Source organism: Anabrus simplex, chromosome 7, assembly GCF_040414725.1.
Source record: "Anabrus simplex isolate iqAnaSimp1 chromosome 7, ASM4041472v1, whole genome shotgun sequence".
NCBI lineage: Eukaryota > Metazoa > Arthropoda > Insecta > Orthoptera > Tettigoniidae > Anabrus > Anabrus simplex.
The window spans coordinates 49,490,433-49,504,971 of NC_090271.1; positions in this window are offsets into that span (position 1 = coordinate 49,490,433).

Below are 14,539 nucleotides of genomic sequence, written 5' to 3' on the forward strand. Positions count from 1 at the left end.
AGGCCGCGGGAGCTCGTGCCCGTCGTCATTAGAATTTCGCGCCAGATTGACCGACAATAATCAAATACATGTTCGTGGCTAAAGTCCATATATTTAGTAAGAAGAAAAGTGAATTGGAGAAGCTGTGAACGTTTGCAGACGAACTGGGAAGGTGTAGGCTGGTTGAAAAATACACAGCAGATTTTATTTTTATCATTTCCTGTACTCTTGTAAGTGAAGAAGGTCTGGGGGAAGCGATTCAAAATAGTTCGACTCCCTTATCGGCCGAACACCTGTTCTTGTTGAAACAACGGGGAGAGAAACCACTCTGGGAGACGCATCAGACAGTTATAGCCGACTGCAGAACGAGGGAAGTTCGTGGTGCAAGTTACAAAGAAAGTGCATTATTTGTGGTAATTTTAATCTCGTGTGTGTGTGAAGGGTAGTGTTTGGATGAGTGAGTTTTTAAATATGAAAATGTTATCTGTGAAAATGAGGGGCTAAGTACGAGGTTGCTGGGATGATGCAATCAGAATGCTGAGAATGTCACCATTGTGCAGGTCTGTCTATTTTATATTATGTTGTAGTTAGTTATTTAGTTACTGTCTGTCCTAAACAAAATTTCCAGATGATTGTCGGGTGATATTCGTAATTATCAGGCGAAAGGCGTTGTAAATTTTGGTCAGCGTGTGAAATTTTCAGTGTGTAAATTTCATGTCTAGAACGGTAAAATGCGACGCTTAAAATTTTGTGTCGAGATGAGATATCATTCAAAGTACGGATTTGTGAACGTTATAAGTGTAAATTTGTCGTGGCGAATATTGTAATCTCAGGTGTCAGTTGCATTCAGAAATGCTGGTTAATAATAATAATAATAATAATAATAATAATAATAATAATAATAATAATAATAATGTCTACCGCGGGATAAGGAAATTCTTCTATGTCAAATTTCATTTAACCAGTTATTTTTACAAGGATCGTAGGCATATTTAGATAATGTCAATAAAATTTGTTAGAGTCACAGTCATTAATGGGAAGAAAATTTTGAGACATCGTGTATACTTGAATTGCGAAAGGTCGATGTGTGCTCTTGGATTTTTGAGGTTCGAAAGTCGTAATTATAGTAAAGTCAGAGATGTGCTTAAAAATGGTTGTCGTTTTCACCAGGGGATCGAAGTATGAAAAGGGGTCTTGAAGGAAAAGGGATTGAAAGCGATGAATTTATATGTACGTGAAGATGAGAGAGAAGCGTTACCGCTGGAATCAAGCGATGAGAAAGAGTGTTGAGACATTTTTGGTAGAGGAAGTATTTAGGAACAGGCTGTGTGAGGCAGGCTGTATTGTTTTCCGCAATCAATCCGAATTTGAGATGACTATGATGTGAAGCATTGTAAATTTATAGAATGATTCCAAGTGAAAACGACTCTAGTAAAATGTAAAGGTCTGGGTAGTAAACATCCAGTGATTTTTGTTAAGATAAGGTACGGCCTCCAGGATTAAAGAGCACTTTGGACACACGGTTGGGTTATATTTAATTTTGTTCATTGGAGAGGTCATGGATAAGATGGTTGGAATTGATGATAGGCGATCTGAGAATTTCGAATGTGATGGTGATGATTATTATTTTGAAGGCATCCACTAAAAGGGAAACGTGTGTTGGGAATTTTCATTGGCAGCCCTGACACTTCAGTGCACAGGCTGAGATTGTGTTCGAGGTGGAGAATCGTTCGTCACGTCTATTTATTTTTGAGTTCACATATTATGATGAAGTGGACACTTGTTGTATTTTTTTCGAGAGGTAGGCACTTACCGTGTTTCGACTTGCATTCTTTTGATAAGAGACGTAGTTCCGTCGTGCGTATTTTTTGTCTGACCAGATTCAGTGTTACTGTTGGAGGTTTGTTGGAAATTGCGGTTCGCCTGATATGTTAAGGGAGACGTAGTACGACCCACTTTGACGCCCGACGATAGATTTAGGACGTCACGTGTTTATTCTTGGAGTCATTGGTGATGAGACGTCCTAGGTCACGCCCGACGATAGGACTTGGAAGGCATCATGTATATACTGATTAGGTTTAGGGTGTACAGATTTCAAGTGAGCCCGACGATAGGTCTGGGATGGTAGCTGTACACACTCAAGTCTCGGTTAAGATGTGTTTCCTTTTTGTTTCTTTTGTGAAGTGGCCTGGGGGAAGGTAGCAGTTACAGTACGATATGATTTATTGTAGAGGGTCTATGCGAAGCTCTCATTGAGATAACGGGACTGTTGTTGATAAATGAGGGCTGTCCAAGTATGGGACACCGACCCGATCTAGATTAAATATTTTTACTGTGTTTCTTCGTGCGTGTTAAGCTGTATGACTTTGAGATGTTAATTTATTTTTACGAACTTCATTGTTTCTCGTTTTAACGTCCGTTTTCGTTTGATGGTGTGCATATTGACACTCAGCGTTTTAGAATGAGACTTGAGTTGCGAATGCGGTTTCGATTCGTCAGCCAGTGATTTATATCATTTTTAATTTTGTCGTATTTTCATTCTTATTCATAGTAAGTAAGTAAGTATTCACTTTACCAGTAGTGTGTTGGGACAGACAGTAAATAGAGAGATCTGTACTGGTAGCATTGTTGTCAAGGGAAAGAATTCCTTAAATTTGTAGTAAATTTTGGCGTGGACTGGTAAATTTATTAAGCATAATAAACCCATTTCTAACCTGAAAATCGGTTCAATAATAATATTTTCAAGTGACTTTTCACTTTTTGATTAACTTCAGTGTTTGGCATTTCTTCTAAATGCATGATTAGTAAGTGTTTCCTGCATTTCGCAGTTTTGTTCCTTTAGAACGACTTAACGTAAGATCCTCCCGGATCATGTGGTTGTTGGTTCCTTCCGAACAGTTGTTTGGGTGATGCACAGTTAGCATCGGGATTAACGTATCACTTAAGGGTGTCATGAATGACAAATACATGGTGGAATTTTATTTCAATTGTGAATGATGCCATTAACTTGTAGTGAACACCATGCTTTCCCATAATATTTCGCAACCTATCCAAAGCAACTGATAGTCAGTTTGGTTCGATTAAGGGTCCATTCGGCGGATGTTCCGTATCCGTGAAGGGTATTTGACTGGTGGATAACCTTAATTAAGAGAAAATCAGGCGTTCTACTTGTTGAAAGTCAGATTTTCCACGGATCGTGTGGATTAACTCTCAGTTCTCGTTTGGAATAATAGGTGCCCGGTTTTCAGGTCTTTTTTTTTTTTCTTTCAGTTTTTCAGTTTCGCTGTCCACTAACATATTAGCTTCTCCGAAGCAACTCTTCGACATTAGAAGAAACGAAGTGACGTTATGTAATGTGACTGTGTTTGGAACTTTTCAAAATCAAGAATTAAATTTTTTTTATATTTTTGTGGCAAGAATGCATATTAAATTAACGATGTTATCGTGCTCTTTCAGTTTAATAAAAGTTAGTAAGCACATTTTTGCTCCTCATTTCAAGTAGTTAGGCTTTCTTCTGAACCCCATCGTTTGGTTAAGATCGTGACCGAATTTATTCCCGCAACGACCCAAGATTTAAGAGTTCTAAATTGTTCTACTATAGCAGCCGTGGCCGACCAACGATGGAATGGTAAGTTCAAGGGTTCAATACTATATCAGTCTAAAAGTTTAGTACATGAAGGTTTGTAATTTTATGAGGTAATTGTACCTAAAGAGAAAATTGCGTGAAACGAAATTAATTTGATGTATTTAAAAATATCCAATGCAGGTGAACTAACTGCATTAGTACTTTTAAAATTTATAATAACATTTAAGAACATTCTGCATGTATGTGGTGAAATTTTCATTAGTCTGTTGTATATAGGAGCCAAGCTGTATTAGTTTGAATGTTGCCCAAAGCAGGCTGCAAAATTATAGCAATTACTTACTTTCTGTCCATATCTTCGTGAATATAGAGACAAATAGGCATTTATAGGCATTAGATACTGAAATATGCAAACATAGGCATAATTATATTTTCTTGTATACAACCTTAAGAGCCCGAAATAATCTTAAATCTTTTTCATAATATTTGCTAAAACAAAGTATAGGCAATTTGCGTTACATTGCATTAATAATAGTTTTATTGTGTAACTACGTCAGCAACATTTGGTAGTGCAGGTGACTAGTTTCTTTCCGAGATCATCTGACAACATTTAGAACAGCAGAGAAAGCTCCCGCCATGCGTGTTACACTTGGGTCCTATTATGCACGCCTGACCTCTCTCCTTGACATTAAACTTCCGTTACTTGGACCATTACTGAAATTCGAAATTAAATACTAAAAATTAATGAGATTTCAAGGTGATTAAGTTCGGACCCAGTAGCTTTACGTTCACATAAAATGCTGAAACTAATTAGCTAAACAAATAGAGGTGCTGTAAAACTACACGGCACTCGGGCAGAGGAAACGGAAACTAAGGCGAAACCAGTTTCTTGTGACCTCGATGTCAACAATGACCAGGGGGCATAGGATTGTCATTCATTTTGGATTGATTGATTGATTGATTGATCGATCGATTGATTGATTGATTGATTGATTGATTGATTGATTGATTGATTGATTGATTGATTGATTGATTGATTGATTGATTGATTGATTGATTGATTGATTGATTGATTGATTGATTGATTGATTGATTGATTGACGAGCGAGTTGCCGCACGCTTTGGATCGCGTAGTTGAGAATTTGCACTCGGTAGATGGTGAGTTCGAATCCCTCTGTCGACTTCTCTGCAGATAGTTTTCCATGGTTTTCAAATTTCACACCAGGCAACTATTGTCACCATACAGTACTACGGCCACGGTCACTACCTTTCAATCCTATATCTTTCCCATCCTTGTGTGGCCGAAATCTTCAATGTGTTGGTATCTAAGGGAATTCAGTAATGGATTGATCAATCGATTGTTTAATTGATAGATCATTTTTTTTACTTAGTTAGTTAATTTATTTATATTAAGGAGTTGAAGATCGTTATTGTGAAAGGAAGATTTCTCTACCTTTAAACAACTAAGGTTATGAAAGTATAGATCTGTGACAGGTAGAAAGAAGGAACGAATTGCTTTCAAAATAAATTGTTTTATGCGAGGCTACAGACGAAAGTGGCAACTAAGTTATTTTACAAGGTGACGTGGTTGAATAAATACTGCTTCACTTGAGTGGCATGGAATGAGATAGATGAGGAAGAATGAGATAGATATATTAGGTATATGTGAGGCAAGATGGGAAGGAAATGGAGACTTCTACACTGATGAGTTTAGAGTAATTTATAGTGGTGGAGAGAAAATATGAAAGCATGGAGTGGCACTTATAATAAGAGGAAAATGATCAAATGTTTGCCGTACCTACCATGTCAGCGACCGGTTAATGATGGTGAAAAAAACAGTGCACCTGTGGACTTGGTAGTAATTCAGTAATTCAGACATATTTCCCAACATCGGCTCATGACTTGGAAGAAGTGGAGACAATGTATCAAGATACTGAACACCTATTAAAACTAACTAAAGAAAAAGATAATGGGCGAGTTTAATGCAATAGTGGGATCCCATACAGGCAATAAGACAGTAGAAAATTTTAGTCCGGGATAACAAATGAAAGAGGTGAAACTTTGGTAGATTTCTTCAGTCCAAATGATATGGTTATTACAAACACATTATTTGAAGTTCCTCTTAGAAGGAGGTACGCGTGAGAAGCGTCAGACAAAAGACGATTTCAGTTAGATTATATACTAATTAAGCGAAGATACAGGAATCAGATAAAAACATGCCACAGCTATCCAGGTCCCGATAGAGATAGTGACCATACACTTGTCTCAGCCAAGTGCAACATTAGTTTTAAAAGAACTAAAAGATCTATCAAAAATAAGTTGAAAGTAGAAGGACTGAAGGAAGCAGCAACAAAAGTGACTTTTGAAGAACGAACCAATGGAGAAGATAATGGAAGTACCGAGCTCGATAGCTGCAGTCGCTTAAGTGCGGCCACTATCCAGTATTCGGGAGATAGTAGGTTCGAACCCCACTGTCGGCAGCCCTAAAGATGGTTTTCCGTGGTTTCCCCATTTTCACACCAGGCAAATGCTGGGGCTGTACATTAATTAAGGCCATGGCCGCTTCCTTCCAACTCCTAGGCCTTTGCTATCCCATCGTCGCCATAAGACCTATTTGTGTCGGTGCGACGTAAAGAGACTAGAAAAAAATAAATAAATAATGGAAGTGATGAGCCCATGCAGTGGAATAACATCAAGATGAGGAAAACTGAAGCAACAAATGGGCTTTCAGGAAAAAGGAAATTGGAGCCCAGAAAACCTTGGATGACAGAAGAAATACTAAACCTAATTCAAGATAGGAATAAGCTCAGGAAGGAAAACAATGTAGATGATTACAAAAGAATTAAAAATCACATCACAACCAAATGCAGAGAAAAAAAGATAAATGGACCAAAAGCATTGCTGAAGAGATAGAAGAAGAAGATATACAAAAAGGAGAAAACAGGCTCAAGTTTCTAAGAAAATCAGTACCCTGCAATACCAAAATAGAACCAAATCTGCAGTAGTAAAAAATAAAGAAGGAATATTACTGGCAGACTATGATAAGATATGTGCTCGCTGGAAAGAATACATAAAAGAACTGTACGATGATAAGGACTTCAAGAATGAAGATAATCTAATTGAAGACATAAATGAGTGTGGAAGAGAAATGGAAGGTCCTCCAATCATGAGACATGAATTTGAACATGCCCTCGGAGTCTGAAAGAAGGAGAAACAACCGGTGTTCATGGCATCCCAGCAGAATTACTGAAATTTTAAGTAACAACATGTAAAACCAATTACTAAGAGTAATAAATGAATGCTACGAAAGATAAATCGTGCCAGAAGACTTCGCACAATGCAGAACCATTACAATTTCTAAAATAGGAAGGGCAGTTGACTGCCGCAGTTATGGGACACTATAAATATTAACATATGCCTCCAAGATACTCATTAACATAATAAAAGGCACTGTAGATAAGTATGTTGCAGAAGACCAATTTGGTTTTAGACAAGGCAGAAGAACAAGAGAAGCAATTCTAGCCTTACGCAAGTTATTGGAGAGAAGGGTGGAAATGAATAGAACAACTTATCTTACCTTCATTGACTTAGAAAAAGCTTTTGACCATGTGTACTGGGAACCATTGTTTTGAACTATGAGGAAAATAGGACGGGACTTGACTGGAAGGTTAGAAGAATGATTAATCAACTGTATCTGAACCAAAGCACAAAAATAATCATCAATCAGGTAGAAGAAAAGGCCAGGATTAGAAAAGGAGTTAGAGAAGGTTGTACCCTATCAGCGTATTTATTTAATATGCTCATTGAGGAAGCTATTCAGACGATGAAAGAGACGACAAAGGGAATAAAAGTCAATGGTGAAAGGATACACTGCATCAGATTTGCAGATTATATCGTATTAATTGCAGGCTCAGGAAAAGAAATGAATAGAATGCTGTAAGACCCCTCAGACACTCTTAAACTATGGAAGTTGAAAGTAAACAAACGGAAAACGAAAGTAATCATAGTACGGAAAAATATGGAAGAAATTAAAACCAATATGAAAATTGATGACGTAAAAATTGATCAGGTGAAACATTTATGTTGTCTTGGTAGTATGATAACAGAGGATAATAGATGCTTCCTGGAAGTAAAGAGAAGAATTGCATTGGCAAAACAGGCATTTATGACTGAGAAAAACGTTTTAACCAGCACACACATGAATATAGATGTCAGAAAATAATTTGCAAAATCATTTGTATGGAGTACACTTCAGTATGGAAGTGAGAGTTGGACTCTAGTTAAATTAGAAAGGAATCAACTTTAAGCTGCTAAAATGTGGATATGGCAAAAAATGACCAGAACGAGCTGGACGAAAAAAAACCAACTTGGAAGTCTTAATGGAAGTTAAAGAAAAGAGAAGATTATTAAAGGAAATGGAAAACAGGAAATGAAAATTTATTGGACATGTCATCAGAAACAACACTTTCATCACTAATATTTTTGAATGGAAGGTGCTGGAGAAGAAAGGGAGAGGAAGACCTAGGATGAAGTATTTGGACGACATCAAGAAGAGGTTAGAAACTGAAACGAACAGCCAATGAAAGAAGAGAGTGGTTGCATCGACAGGGAATTAGCCTTTAGAATATTGATTGATTGATGAATAACAGCCTTAGTTTTCACATTCAAAATTATAATATTCTAATCATAACAATTTTAAAAATTCTATTGACTGGAATGATCGTAACAAAATTATAAAATATATTTCGAACTTTATTCGTACAATCATAAGATACATTTCTACTAAATTTGATCTCATTTCTCTCAAAATTGTGTCACGACGAACGTTTCTTATTGCGCGTCAAAATTGTATAAAAGGAAGAATAACTTCAAACCAAACCAAACCAAACCAAACGACTTAAGCGAAGGAAATTTATTAAACAGCTTACTAGGAAGCATGTGTTTGTGTGAGATAAATTTCATGACAATAACTTGAAAACTGGAGAAGTTTGAAATTTCAGTCGTACCTCCCCTTAAATCATATCATCTTGTGCCTCTCCTTCCACAGACGGAGCTAAGATACTCGATGTAACAATATTGTTTTTTTTTTTTTATCTCTCCACTGTATTATTGTACCTGGAGAGAGGACATTGTTCCGTAAAACCCTGTGACCATAGTCATCATTAGATACTTCCAGACGGTTGGATGGGGATAAAGACTCACCTTGTTGCAGTGATGTTCACACGGCTGTCCTTCAAGCCGTTCAGCCCTTGAACCGTGCCCGTGGCTACGTTGTGGGGATCAACACCTTACACAAGCCTGCCACCAGGCAGCCAGACAGGATCCCGGGCCGTTCAATGCCCAGATTACGTTGTTTATAACCCTCTGACACATTAAAATATTAATGATGAATCGCATTCCAGAACTACTTCCCTTACCAGCCTTCCGTCACCAGCATACAGGGAGGTGCTTAACATCTTCACTGCGTATTTTACGTTGTTTATAACCCTCTGACACATTAAAATATTAATGATGAATCGCATTCCAGAACTACTTCCCTTACCAGCCTTCCGTCACCAGCATACAGGGAGGTGCTTAACATCTTCACTGCGTGTTAACCTTTCAAATGGTGTTGAAACGGTCCATCACTCCCAGTGCACTTGTAGGCTAGTGCGGCAAACGATGTACGATGGCGTACGCACACATCTCGTGCACAGTCCTTCCACAAACGTAAACAAATAGCTCGTATCGTCACCAGGTGGTGTACATTTTTTTTACAAATTGTTTTACGTCGCACCGTCACAGAATAAGTCCTATGGCAGCGATCGTATGGGAAATGCCTAGAAGTGGGAAGGAAGCGGCCTTGGCCTTAATTAAAGTACAGCCCCAGCATTTGCCTTGGGTGAGAATGAGAAAATTCAGAAAAACATCTTCAGGGCTTCCGACACTGCGGTTCGAACCCATTATCTCTCAAACGCAAGCTCAGAACTACACGCCCTTAACCGCACGGCCAACTCGCTCGGTCAGGTGAAGTTCGTGTGTTTCCCTAATCTCTTCTTGCTTTATAAGAGAGAGATGTGAAACCGCAGCTGTACTAGGGCATAATCACAACCCGTTATCTGAATACATAACATCCTGCCTCCAAATTACAAATTCTGCCAAAAAGCTACTGAAGACATAACAGACCGTTATAAACAATTCATTCCTCTCTTCATGAAACACAAAATAATCTCGATGTGCAAGATGTCAACAATATAAGAACAATAGATATAAAAAGGTCCTCCTCTGTGGCGTATGGGTTAATGTGATTAGCTCCCACTCCCGAAGGCCCGGGTTCGATTCACGGCTCTGCCACGAAATTTGAAAAGTGGAACGAGGGCTGGAACGGGGTCCACTCAGCCTCGGGAGGTCAAATGAGTAGAAGTGGGTTCGTTTCCCACCTCAGCCATCCTCGAAGTGGTTTTTCGTGGTTTCCCACTTCTCTTGAGACAAATGCCAAGATGGTACGGAACTTAAGACCAGGGCCGCTTCCTTCTCTCTTCCTTGTCTATCCCTTCCGATCTTTCCATCCACCCACACAGCCCCTGTTCAGCATAGCAGGTACTGGCACTCCTCTCCAGTGATATCACTCGACCCAAAATCTCACGCTCCAGGACACTGGCCTCAAGGCAGTAGATATATGATCCCTCGCTGAGTCCGAGGGAAAAACCAACCCTGGAAGGTAAACAGAATAAGAAAGAAAGAAAGATATAAAAAGATGGAGTTTTTAGAAAAACTACTCGAAATGTACAAAAAATGGAAAATATTCACGATTAAAATTCTCAAAACAATAGCCTGCCTTGTGGCCATGGTTGTTAAAGCGCCAAGTGCGTGTGGTCCGACACCGACATTTGCCGGTTTGAGGTTCCGTTGGTCAAAAAATCAGAATGTTGGCCAGCAGGGTAGGAGAGGTGATGGTTTACAATTTCTAATCACTAGATTGCGTGCCAAAAGCTTGGATTACCGAGCTCGATAGCTGCAGTCGCTTAAGTGCGGCCAGTATCCAGTATTCGGGAGATAGTAGGTTCGAACCCCACTGTCGGCAGCCCTGAAAATGGTTTTCCGTGGTTTCCCATTTTCACACCAGGCAAATGCTGGGGCTGTACCTTAATTAGGGCCACGGCCGCTTCCTTCCCACTCCTAGCTCTTTCCTATCCCATCGTCGCCATAAGACCTATCTGTGTCGGTGCGACGTAAAGCAACCAGCAAAAAAAAAAAAAAAGCTTGGATTGAAGGCATATGCCGAATGTTACGAGAGGATGGTACGGTTGCCAAGTTGTGCTTCCTCTTAGAATTACCACCACTACCACATACTGATCTCTACATGAAATCCCTGGGTGGTTAACCCTTTCATGACAGTTAAGGGATGTCATGCATGTATTCTGTCTTCCATCCCCAGGGGAAGACTTCTGATGTCTATCATTATCCCACCTTTCCTGATCCTCACTTTTTATTTATTCTCTTCTTCTGCAACCTCGCCACACCTTGATGGAGTGGCGGGTGCGAAGGGATTTTTTTTTTCTATTTGCTTTAGCCTACGTTGCACCGACACAGGTAAGTCTTATGGCGACGATGGGACAGGAAAGGCCTAGGAATGGGAAGGAAGCGGCCGTGGCCTTAATTAAGGTACAGCCTTATCATTTTACCTATTGTGAAAATGGGAAACCACGGAAAGCCATCTTCAGGACTACCGACAGTGGGATTCGAACGCACTATGTCCGCAGCTCACAGCTGAGCGTCCCTAACCGCACAGCCAGCTCGCCCGGTCAGGAATGTTTTCACTATTGCGCGTTTCTGCATCGTTGGTAGAGAGGTGTGTTGTGTGTACTGAAACAAGCTCAAACATCCAGTCCCCAAGACTGAGGAATTAACCAGGCGCGCCTAAATCCTCGACCAGCCGGGAGTCGAAATTGGGACCCCCTGAACCGAATGCCTCGGCGCTGACCGTCATTCATTAAGGAGATATACCCTTCAATTGATTTAACTCTTAACTGTGCAGCACTGCAAACGTACAAAGAAGAGTTTATTTCAAAAAATAAGGTTCCTAGAAAGAAACCACAATTTAATTTCATCGATTGCAAATGCATTGTCCTGCATAAGAGGCTTGCAATGCACTAGCGCCAGCGTCTTGGAAATGTGCAGCAATCCAACTGCTACTCTGGGAGCGAAACGCTGGCAATTTCACGATTTAAAAAGCCTAAAGAGCTTAAATGTTTTTTTAAGAATTTACTTGCTTACTGCACATTCTTTTAGACAATGCAGTATTGCTACAACGAAAATGAAACATAGAATGGTATATCCGATTGCTCTACCATCTGCTTGATATAATAGTGAGAACTACTTGGATTTTGAGCAGAAGTAAATGTATCTAAGTAAGAAAATGGTATGAACTTTTAAAAAAATCGTAATTCTCATTGATCTAAACCCTGTGTAGGATTGCAAAGGGGTATTTCAAGCAAGGAAGGCGAAGTTTCGACATCATTGAGCAAGAGAAAACAAAGTTTCGAGAATCGTCAATCCCTGCAACTAATGTAAGGAAGGATTTTTAGCGACCACTTGCCACCATGGAATGAAAAATGTACTACTTGCAAATTGCTCTTGTGTAAAGAGCACACTCATGTGAGAATAATGTAAAGTGAAACCTCTGTAGGCCTATAAACAGAGAAAGTAATTATGTCAAGGCTTTTAATTCTAGTTAACTGGAGTTAAGTGTACAGTTAAACAGTGGAGGTAAAATCAGCAGTGATCATAAGCATGGACATTGCCGAAGTGTGGTAGTAGCGTCTGTAGCTAATTCATCTTTGCACGAGTGACCCAAAAGTCCGTTAACATTTGATGAGGCAATACTTCACCGAATATTGGAGGTAAAGAGGTAATAACTGACAAACATGACTGGCATGACATGGGGTTTTATCACTGCCTTCGTAATGTACAGGTCGTACTGTGGAAAGCGCGCCAAGCCTATCAGCTGATAAATTGAGGCGAGCTAAGCGAATGTTACGAGTTGTACTTGTGAGGGTAATGCATAAAAATTGGGAGCATTCTTTGGATAACTGTGACTGTTCAAAGATAGAACTTTATATTTAACTGTACTGCTTGTCTATTCTCTAAATTTATCACATCAGGAATTACGTAAACAGCTGTTATTAAATAATGAGGCCTCATAGTTTAGGTTAGGTATGTCATCTACACGTGACGAGTAATGTAAATTCAAGGGACATGATACATCTCTTGGAATGTATTCATTGAATTGTTATCGTACAGCACGTTCTTGTAGAACTATAATGTTTTGCGAGTTTAAATACAGTGTGGAAGTTCTCAGTTTCCACAACGCTAAGAACTTGTGCGTACCACGGCCAAGATACACTATACAAGTAAAAATACACTAAAAATTTCATTTCCTTCGTATGAGAACAGGATACCTTTATGAAAAACGAAAATCCCAACCGAAAATGTACATGTTACGAAGAATACAGGAGTCTGTTTTACTCAATTTCCGGAGCTGAGGGGAAGTTTGCTTTTGACTTTCTTGTTGAATAGATTTATAGCAAGTCGTTTTATTGTTGATACAGAAAAAAAGCATGGAAGTAATATACACTAAATGGTCAGTAACCAAGTGAACCTTCATATGGTTATTTCTTGGGTTAATAATGTTGAGTACGCGCTGCCTTTCCTCCCCAAAAGTAATGCGAGTAAAAGCATGTTAGAGTAAGCTAACTTGACACGTGCTCTTAAATTGCTATTCAAGAATGAAAACTGTAAAAAGCAACGATTTATTGTTAAAACAGCACCACACACAATTAGCAAATAAACAAAGCCACATAAACATACATTTTACAAGGAGGTTATACAAACTTAAAAGGAGCAAAGAGAGAATGTAAAGATTGGTCACTAAGTCTTTGGAGTCGTTTTGATGTAGATGGAGCCACCACAAGCAAAAACCAGTCTATAAATGTACAACTAAATGCAGTTTATAAAACCTAACCTTCTGTTAAACGAGCTTAGCTTTTTCACGCATACATTTTAAAATATAAAAAATAAGCTATTGCTGGTAAATAACATTTAGTTGTTACAAGCAGTGCAACTTAATAATTAAGAAATTAATACTTAATAATTAAGGAATCATTTCTCAGCAATTTCCGTGAAAGAGGGAAATAACTAACAGATCTTCCTGGACAGCGAATTAATATTTGGGAGAACATGGGCTATGCCTAAACAAAAAATGATACAAATGTTTGTGTGGAAGAAAGGGTGTCAAGAAAGTCTTCGAAAGATAGTGCCAGAAGTGTCAAGAGAAACCAAGAAAGCTACTGTATTTATGGCTATCTAGAGATAGATCTCCATCTTTTTATTAATACATAATAATTATTTGTTGGGTATAATTACGAGTAAAACCCTTAAGCTTTGACAGCGTGGATCACTCTTCAAACCTACTTCTCCTAAAATTACATGGACCTAACTTAAGAGATATGATGCGATTACAGGTATTAATGATCTCTCCTGTTATAATAACATAACATTTGTTAACCAACATTTGTTAATATTTCGTAATTACAAGGTACAGACCTATCATGTCCTTGCATTGCACGGCTCGGACGGAGAAAACAGTTCGCCTCTTTGCGTGACGTCATCGTAGCTACAGTACGGCCTGTACCTCACGAAGGCAGAGGTTTTATTGACACCGAAATAAAATACACAAAATGACCAGCAGATGGCGCTGGACAACAACACGTCAGGTACAAATGGCCCCACATGTTTAACCACCGCCGTCTGAGATGGCGGTGTGGTTGACATGGCGTGGGGTTTTGTTGACACCAACAACGAGTGTACAAACAGGCCAACAGATGGCGTTGGGCAGCAACACATCAGTGATGCCGCATGACACCCCTGTATGATATAAAAAGACCTGTCGTTAGAGAAGGCGTCAGATGCGCCTGCAATCGTGGCAAGTTAACGTTA